Genomic DNA, 18,140 nt, shown 5'->3' with positions numbered 1-18,140 from the left:
TTCTAGCTGTAACGTTACCTTACCCTTGCCCGTTGCAATGTGAAAATGAGATAAATAATGGACACAAATGAACAACATGGATTTGTTTATTTGATTTTATTTATTGTTGCCAAATGGACAGATCTTTTTACAGTTTCCTCGTTGGCAAACGTTAGCCTAGCTAGCTTGCCAAGCTATTTTCATAAATAATCTGTAAGATCGTTTGTACCTTCATCTGTGACTGGAGGCCACTGTCTAACATCCTCAACCCAACAAGTCATTCTGCCTGGCTGTAGCTCTCATCGAGGGTGCTTTCGTGTTATCACCGAGGTTTGTTTACATATGTCTATGCCGGTGTAACAGCTCAGTAATGGCGTCGCCACAAGATGGCAGCCTACACAGAACGCTCGTCGGATTCGTCTATATCGGCCACCATATTGGTATCAGCCGATATATGTTCTTTTTAAATGTTATCGTTGCCGATAAAGAAATTTGGTCTATGTTAAAGCCGATAAATAATGGATTATCTCCTTTAAATGATACTCTTTAGATGCGCACTGTTCACCATGATGGTTTTGAATTGCTTAAAATATGATTGGAATCACTTAAAGGGTAATTCCAGCTGTGGAGACATGAATATGTAACGAAAGTGGGTCATATATGTAGTAGAATAGTATCATAAATTTCTAATTTGGGTCCTTCTTGGCCAATAAAAGGCAGAGAATGACTTTTTAGTGCTTGTGGATTGTAGACAACAATCCCGATAGGCCACTACCACTACTCCGCCCATCAATGTAGACTAGAGTTAAGCTCCACTCAACGCTACTGACTGGAAATCATTTTGCACAATGAAATCAGATAATGCGTGCTAATATAATATGACGGCATAAGAGCGACAAGGCGGGACCCGTGCCATCAGTCAATGCATTGGCGTGATTCTCTATGGGCTTCAGACAATCGCCACACTTACTCTGATGCGTAATTTTACATGTGAAATGCAGCCAAACCTTGGAGCGTTTTGTCTTCGGCATCTTTATTAATCCCCTTTCTATCAGACGTTCCGGGAGTCTCCCGCATATTTATAATGGATCCCTGATGCCCGCAAATTAGTTAAAATCTCCCGGAATCTAGAGCAAGAGCGCGCATGCGATGATTGATTTATCGGTGCATGTGATTTATCCAGCACAGTCTCATCCCAAGACGTCATAAAACTGTATGGTCTTTTGACCATACGTCAATATCCGCCTTTTTAGGGTACCCTTAAACGTCGGTAGATGACGTTATCGGATCCTAACTCTACCCCAGACCTAAACCTACCCCGTCACCTAACTGACGTTAAAGGTAAAGCGTCAGTTGTATGACGGCCCGGGATCGTCATCTACTGACGTTTAAGGGGACCCTAAAAAGGCGGATATTGACGTATGGTCAAAAGACGTCTTAAGACGTCAGTTATATGACTTCTTGGGATGAGACTGTGTTAATTTATCGGTTATCGGCATTGGCCAAAATGTTCATATCGAGCATCCCTATGTAAGAAGCACAGCTCACAATAAAAGTCACTTTCAATCCAAGAAGCCCAAGGCGGCAAATTTATGTGACCAACTTGATCTTTTTGCGAAGTTACCATTGGGAAACTTTTGGCCTATTAGAGTTGTACTTACAGTAAAGGTGTCTTCAAACCACAATCACATTAAATAAACTCTCCACTTGTGTAAGTACTGTCAGAGTTTTTTCAGGTGTCACACAGGGATTGTCCAGCCCGTTCTCATCCTTTAGCGTCACATAGAACGCTATGACAAAACGGCGCTATACTACGCACATGGCACGCTTTATCGTTAATATAACACGCGAACCCAAGACGTCATAAATCCTTTAGCGTAATATGAGACTACCCTACCCCACACCTAAACCTACCCATCACAGTGCGTGTCATATTAGCGATAACGGGTGCCATGTGCGTAGTATAGCGCCGTTTTTGTCATAGCGTTCTATATGACGCTAAAGGATGAGAATGCGTTGGATTGTCTCATGTCTCCAGACTCCAGAATCTCAGCTTGTGAGCATTGGACTGGATTGGAGCACATGTGTCGGCTCTCAGATGCCAGTGGTTCTGTGGCGCCTCTCACAACTGATCAGAACCATTACAGATGCTTGCAAATGGATCATCACTCTGAATGAGAAGATTCTCATGTCTGATTTATGTGCATTTGGAGCCATGAATGCACAGATGGCAGTGTGTTTTCTGTTTCTGCAAGGCAATGCAGGTCTGACAGCCTCTGCCTCTTTAGTCCCGCTGCTTACTTTATAGTTAGAATGTGTGTGGTCTGTATGATGTCAGAGGTGCTTGACTCTTGCATTGTCAAGATCTTTAAAAAAAGGCACCTCTTAATGAAAATAACATATCACAACACCTTACATTTTTAGCCAAGATCTTGTATTGTCCAGCCCATTCTCACCCCCAAGGCTTCACTTAACTGACAGCATTTGGACATGCTTCAATATCTGACGCTTTAGGCGCCCTTTAGCGTCAGTTAGATGACGCCCTAGGATCGCGTGTACCCTACCCCCACCCCACACCTAAACCTAACCGCGTCCCCTAACTGACGCTTTCATTTAGCGTCAGTTAGATGACGCCGTAGGATAGCGTCATGTAAGTGACGCTAAAGGGCGCCTAAAACGTCAAATATTGAAGCATGGTCAAAGGTGACGCCTTGGGGTGAGAATGCGTTGTATTGTCAATGCACGAGTCCAACACTCTGTAAAGTCTCCTCCAGCACATCCCAAAGACTTTCAATGAATTTAAGGTCTGGACTCAGAGATGCCAATTTATGTGTGAAAATGATTCTCCCTCCCAACTATTTTTGTGGTTCTCTCTTAGAGAATTACATTTTAAAGTCATTCTTGATGCCTTTCTGAATAACATAATTAGTTCCGGACATCACCATGTAAACTTTCAAAACAACAACTAAGTTTGGCCAAAGTCCTTTTAGGCAAGTCATGCCACTCGGCAGCCATCTTGGCAACGCCTCCGGGCAGCTACTGTATTTCGGACTAACAGGACCAGGCTCCTATCTAAATGAATGGGCAGAGACTTAGAACTGCACTTCCACTGGTCACCAGGACAAAAAACTGCTTGTATAGAAACATTAATAAAATATGATAAAAATCGATGCAAAAGTTTGATGACTTTGCCCCAAAATAAGGTTTAAAACGCTTTTCCCCCCCACAGGTTATACTTTTATAACGCATGCGCAAGGGTTCTCTCGGTCTCTGTCGCGCATGCTACTGCTCACTCGCTCTAGACCAGTGTTTCCCAACCCTGTTCCTGGCAGCACACCAACACTGCGCGCATTCTTTGTCTCCCTTATCAAACACACCTGATTCAACTCATCAGCTAATAATCAGATGGGTTAATGAGCTGATGAGTTGAATCAGGCGTGTTTGATTAGGGAGACAAAGAATGCGCGCAGTGTTGGTGTGCCGCCAGGAACAGGGTTGGGAAACACTGCTCTAGATTTCGGGAGATTTTAATTAATTTGCGGTCATCAGGAAGCCGCAATCAATCTGCGGGAGTTCCGGGAGACTTGGGATGTCTAATATTTACACAACCAACACATATCAAATCTGCCGCCTTTTCAAACAGTAACATATTTTCCGCTATCGCAAACCTCAACTGTGCATACGCGTCGGTGGAACCAGATGATAGGCTTAAATGTTTCCCGGCTTTACTGTTAAAAGCAGACGATTGGCTTTCCAGCGGGAGGGGCGGGACATGTGCATACAACTGCCATCTTTGGTGTTTTGGGTTAACTCTATATAGTTGTATTAAGGATTGAAGAAGTGGCATGTCTCTGGTTTGGCTAGACAGATGTGACAACTTGATAGCTCCCTTTATAATCAAGCAAGTTTTGACCCATGTCCCATGTTGACCATGAGTTGGGCGCCACAGAGTAAGTTTTAATCTTTTACTATCTTTGCGGAGACACATAGAGCTGATTCAGCTGGTGTGTTTAGACCATCTCCAAGTACACTTTATAAAGACAGATCCATGTGACCTGTTCAGAACAGTCTTGAAACTGGTGCTGCGTGTCAGCTTGGAGAAAGATTGAAAACTCATCCGTCACCAACTGTCTTGCTCTCTCTTTCTCTACTAATGAAGTGTTAATCTTACAAGCCCGTCTTTTAAAGATCTGAGGGTTTTGTGTTACGACTTCATAAATCCTGTTATTCTTTCGCTTTATCCCTGAGGTGGAGCAAACTGGGGGGCTGTGGGACAAGTTGTCCTTTTCCTTCAAGGACATGAAGATTGTCTTTACTCTAAAGCCAAGCTCATTCAGACACATTCACCAACTACTGAAACAGTCAAAACCCCAATCATAAAACAACACATTAGTTCTTCCAGTAAATGTGACAAATGCCTTTTTAAGTCCCCTGTTCAAGTCTTAAAATCAAGACTTGTGTTTACATGAACTTTTTCCAAATAAGGCCTATATTTTAGTTCCACAAAAGGGATAAAGGAATACAGCTATATTCCTGTGAATATAAATAAGCACACTTCTTTTTCACAAGGGTTGGAGTTGCAGATACTTTTCTTATGGCTTTTCATATGTAATGTAAACATTCAGTTACAAAAAATCTGAATTGAATGTTAACATGACCCAAAAATCAGATCTTAATCTGGTTATAATTTAATGACTAAATTCTCAAGGATTTGGGAATATTGTTGTGCATTTCAGAACTATGGGAGAAACTTTTTTTAGCATTATGATTTAACTCCTCTTATCATAACCGTTTATTATTAATGACTGGAACTTTCCTATCTCAAAGAGCTAAATCTTTTTAGCTTTCTCTCCACGTTCACGCAAGTTTGTTTTTTGAGATAAAAATAAACCCTCATTGTTGATACGACCATTATTAGCATCCTGGTTTGATTAAATATTTAGCCTTTTGTGCTCTGCTTTTCATTGTACAGGTATGGTATACGCTTTTTTTTTTAACACTGCCCAACAGGTGCAAGTGATTTCAGTTTCATCTTTTATAACTTTTTGAGCTGAGTTTATTTGCTTTCAACAATGTTTCCCAATGGAGACATCAATGTGTTTATGTGAAGAGTGAAACAGGAAGAAGACATACTGCATTCCTCAGCAGTGAAGACTTATGAAAATCGGTTCAGCAAGATTAAATCTGTTCATGCAAGCCCATTAATAGCTGGAAAACAGATCGGAAAATATAGATGTTTCCTGGTGAATCTGTCCTAATAGAAAGACCAATTCGTACGTAGTTTAAACTAACAATGTTCCTCTCCAAGTGCTGATCACATCGCATGATGGAGCGTGACATTTTCCATGAGCAACGGCTTTCAAATTCAGAACAGATTGCATAAGTATCATTTGAACAGAAAAGGGAAGGAAATGTGATATTTCTTATTTATTTAATTTTCTGGCTCTCAGAATGTGGGAAGGTGATATGTGCAAATCAGTGCTCCAACAAATGTCATTTTTTTAGCAGTTGGTTGGGAAGACAAATTGCGTTTTCTGCTCATTTGTTAAGTAAAGTTCTCATTTGTATAAAAACGTCTGCCAAATAAAAAAAAAATGTAAATGAAGTTCAGGAAAAGCTGTTAAAGGAATACGTCATCCATTGACAGTTAGTATGACTTTCTTTCTTTCCTCTGTGGAACACAAAATAACATATTTAGAAGAAGTTTTCGTCCATAAAATGGAAGTCAATGGGGTCCAAAAAACAACATTGGACCTCTTTTAAAGGAGTAGTTCACATTTAAAAAAAACTTTTGCTGATAATTTACTCACCCCCATGTCATCCAAGACGTCCATGTCATTCTTTCTTCAGTCGTAAAGAAATTAAGGTTTTTGATGAAAACATTCCAGGATTTTCTCCATATAATGGACTTTACTGGTAACCAAACGGTTCAAGGTCCAAAAGACAGTTTCAGTGCAAACTGTTCAAAGCGATTTAAACAATTCCAGACGATGAATAGGGGTCTTATCAAGCGAAACGATCAAATCAAATTGAATGAATCTTTTTTTGTGTGACTTGGTTCATTTAACGAACGAAATGAACAAATGACTCGGGGAAAAGATTTGTTCATTTTGATTTGATCGAACAGGAGTTCGAAAAGAACAGAGCAAGGTGACCATGTGACCTTATAAAACGTAAACTTTTTTTTTTTTTAAATAAGCGTTCGTTTTGGACCTTGAACCGTTTGGTTCCCACTGAAGTCCATTATATCAAGAAAATCCTGGAAATTTTTCATCAAAAACCTTAATTTCTTTTCGACTGAAGAAAGAAAGACATGGACATCTTGAATGACATGGGGGTTTATGGCCAAAAGTTTTTTTATAAGTGAACTATTCCTTTAACAGAGGCATAAGATTGTGTTTTGGAGTAACGCTGTTACACACTTGGCCAGAACATTCTCCACTGTAGATGAAGCATGTCTCCAGTCCCAGCAGCCGTTTTGAATTTCATCATCCTAATTATTCACTCTCCGCCATTGCATGAAGGCACTGCGATGTGTAACATGGCTGCACCGTGTGTGATGTGTAGGTGGGCTGCAGGCATGAACGCCTGTGGTGGTCCCTCTGGACGCTTGTTTGGTTTGGGGTCAAAGGTCAGAGGCGTCTGTTCACTGACCTCTGAGTTTGTGTGTATATGTCTCTCTCAGGTGTAATTGAACCTCATTTCATATAGACTGCCATCAAACACAGACATCTGGAGTTTCTCACTAACAATCTCTAGCACCGTGTATGACACATCCGTCATGCCGCCTCCCATTCTCTTTGCTTGTCTCTCATTCGCCCTTGTTTATCACTCGTCCGTCTCTCGCATTGAGGGCTGCAGTGCAATTTTGCTATGAAAGACAGATGGGAAGCTCTGCAGGCTGTTGAACGAGTTTATGCTTGGTGTGCGGGGGAGAATCAAAGTGCACTTTTAGGTCAAAGTCAACTGCGTGAGGTTTGGAGATATCAAAATGGGCAAATCTCACGAAACGTGCTGAAAACATGTCAAAACATCTACAAATAAAGGAAATAACATCTTAAAGGGATAGTTCACCCAAAAATGAAAATTCTGTCCGTTTTTATCTCACCCTCATGGTGTTCCAACCCCGTAAGACCTTCGTTCATCTTCGGAACACGAATTAAGATATTTTTGATGAAATCTGAGAGCTGGATCACTCCTGCATACTAGTCCATAGGCTTCTTGAGGGATTGAAACTTGCCGGCCTCTAAAAGTTATTAAAGACATCGTTAAAATAGTCCAAGTGACTACAGTGGCTCAATCTTAACTTTATCAAGCGACAAGAACACTTTTTGCGCCCAAAAACAAACATAAATTACGACTATTCATTTCCTTCTCTTTGGGCCTCTAGTCAGTTAACGTAATGTAATCGCGTAGAGCTACGTCACACGTGTGTGTGCTAGTCACGTGTGTGATGCATGTGACGTACAACAGATTATTCGCTGTTAAACTAGTAACCTGACTCGAGGCCTAGAGAGAAGGAAATGAATAGCTGAAATAACAGCGCATTCTCATCCTTTAACGTCATATAGAACATAATATGCAAAAACGGCGCTATACTACGCACATGGCACCCGTTATCGTTAATATAACACTCGATGTGAGGGCTAAGTTTAGGTGTGGGGGTGTGCGTGTCATTCACGCTAAAGGATTTATAACGTCTTGGGTTCGCGTGTTATATTATATTATTATATATATCATATTAACGATAAAGTGTGCCATGTGCGTAGTATAGCGTCGTTTTTGCATATAGCGTTCTATATGACGTTAAAGGATGAGAACGGGCTGGAAATAAAGTCGTTAGTTATGTTTGTTTTTTGCTCACAAAAAGTGTTCTCGTCGCTTGATAAACTTAAGATTGAGCCACTGTAGTCACTTGGACTATTTTAACGATGTCTTTAATAACTTTTCGAGGCCGGCAAGTTTCAATCCCTCAAGAAGCCTATGGACTAGTATGGAGGAGTAATCCAGCTCTCAGATTTCATCAAAAATATCTTAATTCCTGTTTTGACGATGAACGAAGGTCTTGCGGAGTTGGAACAACATGAGGGTGAGTAAATACTGACAGAATTTTCATTTTTGGGTGAACTAACCCTTTAAAGTTACTAAACTTTTCATGTACTGTATATATTGGATTTCAGTCATAACTTGGCACACCTAAAATTAAAGGAGCAACGATTGTAAATGGAAAACAATCTTGTATGAAGCACTATAGAAATAAAAGTGATTTGACTTGATTAATACATCCATTAAACAGTGGTGGAATGTAACGAAGTACAAATACTTCGTTACTTTACTTAAGTACATTTTTCACGTATCTTTACTTTACTTAAGTACAATAAATAGTGCTTACTTTTACTTCGTTACATTTTGCAGCAATTATTATACTTTCTACTCCACTACATTTCTACAACTTCTGTTACATTTTCGTTACATTTCTAATCAGTTTTTCCCCTGCCAAAACGTAATCTGACCGTCCGTTCGTTGCACGTTTGTCTCACCAGTGACGTTTGGTTGCCATAGATACAGTATATCAACCCGGTCACACTAAATGCGTCTCACACGCAGTGTGTTTATCATGCAACTCATTCGCGAAAATTTGTTTTTACGTGCATAGGAAACACACCGTGTGTAATATATGTTTGGTTTGGTTAGGATTATGGCAAACCAAGAGGTTCAGAATTACACCATAAATTAATCTCGTTTACTGCCAAACATAGTTATTAACAGATAGTAAGGATAAGCATGATATTGCCTAATTGCAAGCTTGTTTCAGAAATGGTGACGTTTTTTCCCATCATTATTGAACATCATTATAGGAGTAGGCTATTAGGTTGAATGAGTTAGAATTAAATGTTTTAGTAATCATTAGAAAATAGACATTAAGATAATAAATTGTTATGCAAGTACTTTTACTTTTAATACTTAAAAAGTAAAAAGTACTTTATTTTAAATGTACTTTTACTTAAGTATGGTTGTCATTGTGTTACTTCTACTTTTACTAAAGTAAATATTTATCTGGGTATTTGTACTTTTACTTAAGTACTGAGATTCAGTACTTCCTCCACCACTGCCATTAAAGTAGGAAATAAAATTTTGCTTCAAAAAATGAAACCGTCCTTGTTTTCGTGAGATTTACCCAGGAACATCTTTCACTTTCAGGCCCCATGACTGATTTCATCCCTGGACTTAGTTTCTAATAAAACACTCCCATCTGCGGCACGACCGTGACGGGATTTATAGATCACACAGGAGGAGTGTGTGAGCGAGAGTCAGTCTGCATTTTGGCAAACCGGCCTGTGGCTCACATTCTCCCATTCTGGAAAGACTGTGGCTGTTGCCCTCATCCTCTTCCTTCCATCATTCGCGGTCAGGATGCTGTTGTGGTCTTGTATTGGCATAAAGTATGAACTGCAACCAAACAGTTTGCCATTTTTCTGTCATTTAGTCATGCACTGTATACGCTTGTACTGACTGAGACACGCTGCCTGGAAACATAATATGTGAATTTGTTACACCTAAAATGCCTTAGGTTACTGTATTCAGTTCACTGACAGGCTGTGGAAATGTGAACATGGACACCGATACAGGATCTCGAATCATCATCATGGTTGTTTACTCAAGTTATTTGATCCTGATGCATGGCTAATCTTAGTCTACATGTCCGAATCTTTTTTTCACAATCGTTGCCGTTCCATCGGAACTACTTTACCAATCTGTGAGGTTCACCAAACATCTGTTTTAGGCTCAGGGAATGATTCTTATCTTAGGAAGGACGCGTGGTAGTCTGAGTTCACGGTTCAGAAACTCATTGAACTTGGAAAGATAAAGAGCTTTTGTGTAAAGTCATTCTGGTCTTGGGTTGTTCAGCGGCTTCGAAAGTCATACGGATGGTTTTCATTATGACCCGTGCAGTGCGAGGCGCTCGTGAAGAGTTTGCACGTTTGGCAGCTTCCTCCTCGTGTACTTGAGCTTTCCCTGGAGACAAAACCAAATTGTGGACTGTGGGATTTGCCCAAGATATGTGGGATTGTGGGACTGTGGGATATGCCCATCTTTACTTTTTTGCTTCTTTCTTCCAGAGATCCATGTGATTGTTCAACCAGAACTCTTTAAATTTCTATTTCGCAATGTGAGAACTCAGACTCAATCTTGACTTGATCACTCTATTCTCCTATTCTTCTTCTTTGTACCAAAAATGTACCAATACATAAAATCCACTGCTTTTTTTCCCCTCCTTTTCAAATTCTTTCAATCCTTTGTCAGTGCACATTCATTCTAGTGTAGTAAAAATCCTGTACTAGAAGATGTTAACACACACACACACACACACACGGAGGGAAAGGAGCCTTTGTGTTCAGCAGAGAACACTGGACAGATGGGTAATTGTGAGGATATCTGGCCCTTCATGTGATACAAAGAGATATGGACACTTTCAAGGCCATGGCTAGAGTTTGTATTGTAATTTTTTTTTGTGTTATGCACCTTGAAGTTGTGACTCCCAGCACCTGCACAGAAATAGAGGACGGGGTAGGTGGGAAATACCTTGACCTGGAACGAACTTACTTTAGGAATGAATGGCACTTGTAGAAATGAAAGCAGGTTTTACAACAGGTGGAATTATAGGCGTTTTAAACATAAATCAACAGGAAAGTGAAAATACACCAGAGAAAAGGATTGATTAATGGATTGATATATATATAGGCAGCCCTGGTGCTCATACATGCATTCAAACTTTTAAACAAGACTCCCACCACTAAAGAATGCTCAAATTAGATTTTTCTGAAATGTATTTTTATTTTTTTCACTCAACTCACTCATTAATTAATTCACTCAAGCATTCATATGTTTGATCATTCATTTATTAATGTATTCATTCATTCATTCATTCGTGCATGCATTTATTAAGTAATGCATTCATGCACTCAATCATTAATTCATGAGTTCATTTATTTATTCATTCATTCATGCATGTATTTTTAGTATTATTTATAATATATTTACTTTTTTTAAGTTTTATTATGTTATTTAATATACATTTTTTTATATTTGTATGTATTTATTGCATGTAATAAATATATATATACACTCACCTAAGGGATTATCAGGAACACCTGTTCAATTTCTCATGAATGCAATTATCTAATCAACCAATCACATGGCAGTTGCTTCAATGCATTTAGGGGTGTGGTCCTGGTCAAGACAATCTCCTGAACTCCAAACTGAATGTCAGAATGGGAAAGAAAGGCAATTTAAGCAATTTTGAGCGCGGCATGGTTGTTGGTGCCAGACGGGCCGGTCTGAGTATTTCACAATCTGCTCAGTTACTGGGATTTTCACAAACAACCATTTCTAGGGTTTACAAAGAATGGTGTGAAAAGGGAAAACATCCAGTATGCGGCAGTTCTGTGGGTGAAAATGCCTTGTTGATGCTAGAGGTCAGAGGAGAATGGGACGACTGATTCAAGATGATAGAAGAGCAACTTTGACTGAAATAACCACTCGTTACAACTGAGGTATGCAGCAAAGCATTTGTGAAGCCACAACACGCACAACCTTGAGGCGGTTGGGCTACAACAGCAGAAGACCCCACCGGGTACCACTCATCTCCACTACAAATAGGAAAAAGAGGCTACAATTTGCAAGAGCTCACCAAAATTGGACAGTTGAAGACTGGAAAAATGTTGCCTGGTCTGATGAGTCTCGATTTCTATTGAGACATTCAGGTGGTAGAGTCAGAGTTTGGCGTAAACAGAATGAGAACATGGATCCATCACGTCTTGTTACCACTGTGCAGGCTGGTGGTGGTGGTGGTGTAATGGTGTGGGGGATGTTTTCTTGGCACACTTTAGGCCCCTTAGTGGGTATTGGGCATCGTTTAAATGCCACAGCCTACCTGAGCATTGTTTCTGTCCATGTCCATTCCATAAAGTTTATGGCCACCATGTCCCCATCCTCTGATGGCTCCAGCAGGATAATGCACCATGTCACAAAGCTCAAATCATTTCAAATTGGTTTCTTGAACATTTCTAAAGAATGCTTTCAGCAGTTCTGAAAGTGAAAGGGGGTCAAACACAGGATTAGGATGGTGTTCCTAATAATCCTTTAGGTGAGTGTAAATAAATAATGTAAAAAAAAAAACATGCCAGATAATAACATTTTAAATATTGCCTTAGAAAATAACTAAAAATAAGTTACAGTTGAAGTATTTACATTTACTAAAACTGAAATAAAATGAATTGAAGCTAAACAGAAATATACTGTAAAAACAAAAAGACAAAAGTTCATATTACTGTAACAAAGTAAAATATGAATACATACTATAATAGATTCATTTTTTAAAATGTTGTTTTCTTTTACCAATGCCTTTCTTCACTTTTTTTTTTCTTCAAAAACCTGACATTACTAAATGCTGTCATTTTCAATTCATGTTTTACTGAATCTTTCAAGACTATCACATGTCATTTGACTAAATTCAAGAAAAATCTCCAGTCTGTTTTACATCTAGAAGCTGTTTCCATCATGTGGCAGGCATCTGCTCGTCAGTGATTGTTTGTCATTGGCATACCACGACACTAACAGCGCTCCACGCCCTCCCCTCACACACACGGCCCCGGGCATGTCTTAACCTGCGTTATATTGCTCATGACTAGCACCCATAAAAGGGGGTTTATTTTGTGGGTGGCCATTTTGTAGCTAAATTGAAGCCCGTATAAAGAAGCCCACAGGCCTAGAGGAGCTACTATAGATGGAAAGTCTTGTGGTCCCACAAGCAGTCTTGTGACTAAAAACGGCACATTCCCCCGCTTGTGTGCATGCGAGCATGAGAAGGTCCCTGACATGCCTCAGCAGCGCACCTTATTCCAGGAGGTCGAAGGCCAGACGTGGGCAGTAAAGGTGGGGGTGCAAGCCCTGAGGCGGTAATGCGTGTTTCAGAGTCTTTGACCATCCCGGTCAGAGAGAGATGAGGTAGTGTGTATACAGAAATGTTTCTTGAGCAGCAAATCATCATATTAAAATGATTTCTGAAGGATCATGCGACACTAAATGAGTAATATATTTCATTAAATCTAATAATCTTTGTGTGTAGAAGTCCTGGCCTGTTCAGAGCTGTAATCTCTTATAGACTAAGCTCTCTTAGCCTTTGTTATCTTAATCCATAACCATAACAACTGCGTACAGCCCTGCTAGTTGAAACAGCTTGTCTAAATCATCCTTTAGGAGGTATGGCCTATTGCCAAGCTTTTACTCTTTTTCTAATGAACGATAACTATAAAGTGTCCGTCGAATGCACAAAACAGAATCTCACTAGAAGTAGTTGGTCATCTGGGGACTTTTTTTTTATACTACATATGTATTTGACTGTAAAAAAATATTGTTGGTTTAACTTAAAGGGATAGTCCACTTTTTTACCACTTCCCCAGAGTTAAACAGTTGGGTTTTACCGTTATCGAATATATTCAGACGATATTTAGAAGAATATCAGTAACCACACAGTTTCTGGTCTCATTGATTTCCATAGTATATTTTTTACGACTATGGAAGTCAATGAGACCAGAAACTGTCTGGTTACTGATATTCTTCTAAATATCAGAAACTCGTCTAAACGATAAAACTCAACTGTTTAACTCTGGGGGAGTTGTAAAATGAGCTTATTTCCAAAAAAAAAAAGTGGAGTGTCCCTTTAATTTTAAGGCAACCAGGTTACTTATATTTTAAGTTCATTGAAATTGAGTTAATTCAATGAAGGAGTTTGATTTTTTTGATATGTTATCTGAACTACATAAATTATCTAAGTTGATTTTACAAAAAAAAAAAATGTTGTTTTTACAGTGTCTTGGCATATTGTTTTTCTCATGTTATATAGTAGGACGTATTTCATTTTAGAATGTAGTAACTATTCACTGAAATCTCCAGTTTATTGCTATGGGATGTTCTGTAAAGTTTATCAACACTAACCAAGAGAGGCAGGGCTTTCCCTGTTTAACCTTCAGCATGGGTTGGGCTTTGGAAAAGCTTTGCTAAAGCTGTTCTTCATCTGCTGTTGTGTCTGTAATAGTCACTGGCAATTTAGCATTAAGTCCACTTTATCTTATCTGGCTTTACAGTTAACGGTCCACGTAACCTGATTCATTCTCTTTTTATTTGCCGTTTTCATCTACCTCACTCTTTCCCCCTCCAATCTCAGATCTGTTCTGAGAATTGAGGAGTTTGATGTGGTGCTGTATATCTGCCAGCGCTGACCTGTGTATGAGTGCAGGAGGGGGCCGCTGACCGAGGGGCCCGTTTGAGCCATTATCAGACCCAACCATCAGTCTCAACTCAAGTTTCAGCCATCCCCCACCTCCCAATACCTCTTTACACTCCATCCACCTCCTTTTTTTTCTACCTTCCCTGCACACTGTGAACCCCTGCAACCCCGACCCTGTATTATCAACGCCAGCTTTTTTAAAATAAATAAAATTCCTCTTCGTCTTTTCCCGTTTCCCCTACTGAGCGCTCTATAATGGGAACCACATTAGACGTGCTGCTGTGTTTTAGTTCTTAAGTGATTTAAGGCTCCTTGTGTATAGCGTCCATTGGGACAGTTTGTGTGACAGACATCCACACAAATGTGCTACGAATGAACTGCATGTTCTGCTCCAGAAACATTATTGTCTTTGTCTTCATTTCATCTCAAACTCTTGGTTTTGGATTCGATTTATTCTCTGGAGTTAGAGCTCTCGCTAAAGTCCACATATAAGCCCGGTCTAATTGAAACCTTGACACAAAATACAAATACTGCATTTCTGAAAGGAGCTCTATTCTGAAGGAGTGTCTATTACATTTCTCAATTCCTTCATTTTCAGGAATGAGCAAAACAAGACTTAGAGTAGAGCTATTAGCATTTTCTTTGTCAGTCATTATGGCAAAACAAACCCTGACGGGATGATTGGGACTCCAGTGTAAAGAAAATGGGTCTTGTAGTTCCCTGAAGGGGTTTGTTTTGCCATTAAAACAATGTGTATTATCCCACGTATGTTGGCAGTAACACATTACAAGTAATCAGTTATGTACAGAGTTATGTAATCAGATTACTTTTTTCAAGTAACTAGTAACATAACGCATTACTTTTAAATTTACAACAAAATGTATTTGAGTTCATTTTTAAAAAGAGTTTCAAGTTACTTTGTTTTCCCATTTATTGACTGACAACTCTCCTGTCCACATTGAGAAAAAAATTGTGAGTAAAGGGCCTTTAATACTGAGAGCGATTAAAGGGATAGTTCACTTTGAAATGAATTTTTTATGTTTTAGCTTACCTCAAGGGCATCCAAGATGTAGGTGTCTTTGTTTCCACAGCATTTTCAATTTTGATATTTTTAGGTCAAACCGTTGTTGTCTATCAGTCATATAATGGAGGTTTAGGGGGTCCTCCCCTTGGTTCACCTCAAAGAGCATACACGGAGAAGTCCAAATACATGCTGATGGCCTAAGACACGAAACGAGAGGTTTGTGTGAGAAAACGAACAGTATTTATATCGTTTTACCTCTTGTAATCATAGCCATGACAAAATGATCTGACGGCACAGGCGCTTCGGTCTGCGCATGCGCCGGAAGTGATCGCTTGCGCGTCTATGTCACTCATTGTTTACACAGATTTTGGAAGTTTTACCTTTCACTAAACATATTTAGATATACAGGAAATCGCAATGGAAGATCTAAATATGCAAAACATATCAAAGCTAAAACATATCAAAAATTAATTTCAAAGTGAACTGTCCCTTTAAGCACCGCGAAAGTACATCACAACGACGTTTTTGAATCAAAACAATATCAATCGCAGCATGACAGCAAGTGTTTTTAATTTTATTTTATTTGTTATTTTTTTTAACCAGTGTCTAGATTTTTGTCACCCATCACCCCACAATGAAATGAGCCAAATGAGAAAACCTACCAGATAAATACATGATAAAAATGTATTTTTGGTCAGCTACACCTATCGCTGCAACACATTCTCATCCCAAAAAGTCATATAACTGACGTTTTGGGACGTCTTTTGACCATACGTCAATATTCGCCTTTTTAGGGTACCCTTAAACATCGGTAGATGGCGATCCCAGGCCGTCATACAACTGACGCTTTACCTTTAACGTCAGTTAGGTGACGGGGTAGGTTTAGGTCTGGGGTAGAGTTAGGATCCCATAACCTCATCTACCGACGTTTAAGGGGGCCCTAAAAAGGCGAATATTGACGTATGGTCAAAAGACGTCCCAAAACGTCAGTTATATGACTTTTTGGGGTGAGACTGCGCTTAATTACCTGAAGGCAATCAATCGGTTTCTATTTAGCATGAAAGCTCTGTTCGTCTGCTTTTCGCTTGTGTGAACATGACGATTATTGTATTGTAGTTTTAGATTAAATGTGAGCATGCATTTACTCATTTCACTTGCACAAAAACAGATTCAATAATTAGAGCCATGTAATGAAGAAACACACAACACTATATTAGTATATAATGTTGTAGCTTAATTTTTTTTCAATTTGTAAATAATCCCTGAATAATTCTCAATGTTTTCAATTAAATTATAGCTTTGTGGTCATGCTGAGTTACAAAATACAAGCATAAAGTTTCAGTGGGAAATAACAGTCACAGAAGAGTGTTTTTTCCATTTTATTTTCTCACATTTTTCCAAAGAGTACACATTTTAACATCCAAAAAAAAAAAGACTTGGCTTCGCACACAACAAAAGAGAGCAACAACAAGCATCCTAAAGTAAGCATGGGACTTGAAAGCAGTTTTGAAAATGTTTCAAATATTTGAAGCCCCTCATGCTGTGTAAAGCTGTTCCTCTTTCCAGTTCAAATGTTTGGATGTGCTAGACGCTGACATCTTCAGCACTCATACTGCATACGTTCACAAATATCTGAGGCACAGGGCTAAAAAAGAGGCTGTGGAGAGTGGGGAGAATTTGACAATTGACCTTTCCTCACTTTGGATTAGAGTACTGGCTCCATTTCCCTTAACACAACTTTACTGCGCTGATAATGCTCATAAATATGCAATTCCACAATGACACATTTGGCTTGAACACTTTCATTCTTTCACAGAAAAAAAAATAAAAAATCAATCAGTCTCCTTTCACATAGGTTTTTTTATATTTATTTCTAAATTAAAAGGTTATTGAAGATTCAGGTAAAAGCTGAAGTAACTCATTTTTTTTTTTTAATTACAGTTTTTTTGTCATTGTATTTTTTTTTTTTTTAATTATTATTCAGTACCCTAGTTTTTATTATCAAAGTACCATCATATTACCACATGATACCATCACTGTACTATTTTAAAGTTTTCATAGTCTGGAATTAACTGCGTTCAGCTCAGTAACATGTATAAAAAAAACCTGGCTTTGAAGCTTTACACTAGTTTGTCTGTGTTTGGGGCCCATGCAGTCTGAATTATGACTAGAGGACATTTTTAGAAAGCTGGCACATCAAAAAACAGCTTTGTTAAAAGCGTTTGTTATCCATCTCCTTATATAGTACTAGTCTGTTTGTTAATGTGTGGAATTTGTTTGAGGTCAAAAATGGCTGCTGGTGTTTATAGTCTTGCAAAGTGTTTCTTTGTCAAATGACTGCAGGACGGAGACTTCACACATGTAAAGTGATTTGTTTTAATTTAACGTGTTGCAGTTATGTGTGAGGAGAAATAATGCTTGCTACAGTTTCATGTTTTAAAAGTCAATACAAACACAACTAAACACAAAAAAAGACAGAAATGGGACTAAAAGGAACATGAAAATTCTGTCATTTACAAACCCTAATGTCTTTCAAAGCCTGTGTGACATTCTTTCAGCAAAATGTACTTCCATGGAAGAATATCATACAGGTTTGAAACGACATACGGGTGAGTAAATAGCATAAAAGAATTTATGCTTTTGGTGAAATATTCCTTTAAAAATACAAAAATATAATAACATAACTTTAACAAAACAGCGTAAACTAGACAAAGTAAGAAAATGTCTCTTCATTATTTATTTTCACAGCAAATCTCCTGTGCAGGACAGATGGGGTAGAGGGACATAGGGATGCTTTGATGCTGTATAAAACCAGTTTGAAGCATCTTTTAAGAGGCTGATCACTTT

General features: G+C 38.8%; 1 long non-coding RNA gene across 1 annotated transcript in view; it reads left to right on the top strand.

Moving 5' to 3' along the window:
- LOC148995820 (uncharacterized) overlaps nucleotides 1–18,140 on the top strand; it is an 88,074-nt gene that overhangs the window by 24,991 nt on the left and 44,943 nt on the right. The window lies entirely within an intron of this gene.

This window comes from Pimephales promelas, chromosome 2 (assembly GCF_988280905.1).
Source record: "Pimephales promelas chromosome 2, fPimPro1.hap1.1, whole genome shotgun sequence".
Taxonomy (NCBI): Eukaryota; Metazoa; Chordata; class Actinopteri; order Cypriniformes; family Leuciscidae; genus Pimephales; species Pimephales promelas.
Note: the sequence above shows the minus strand (reverse complement) of the source record. Positions and strands in the feature narration are given on the sequence as shown.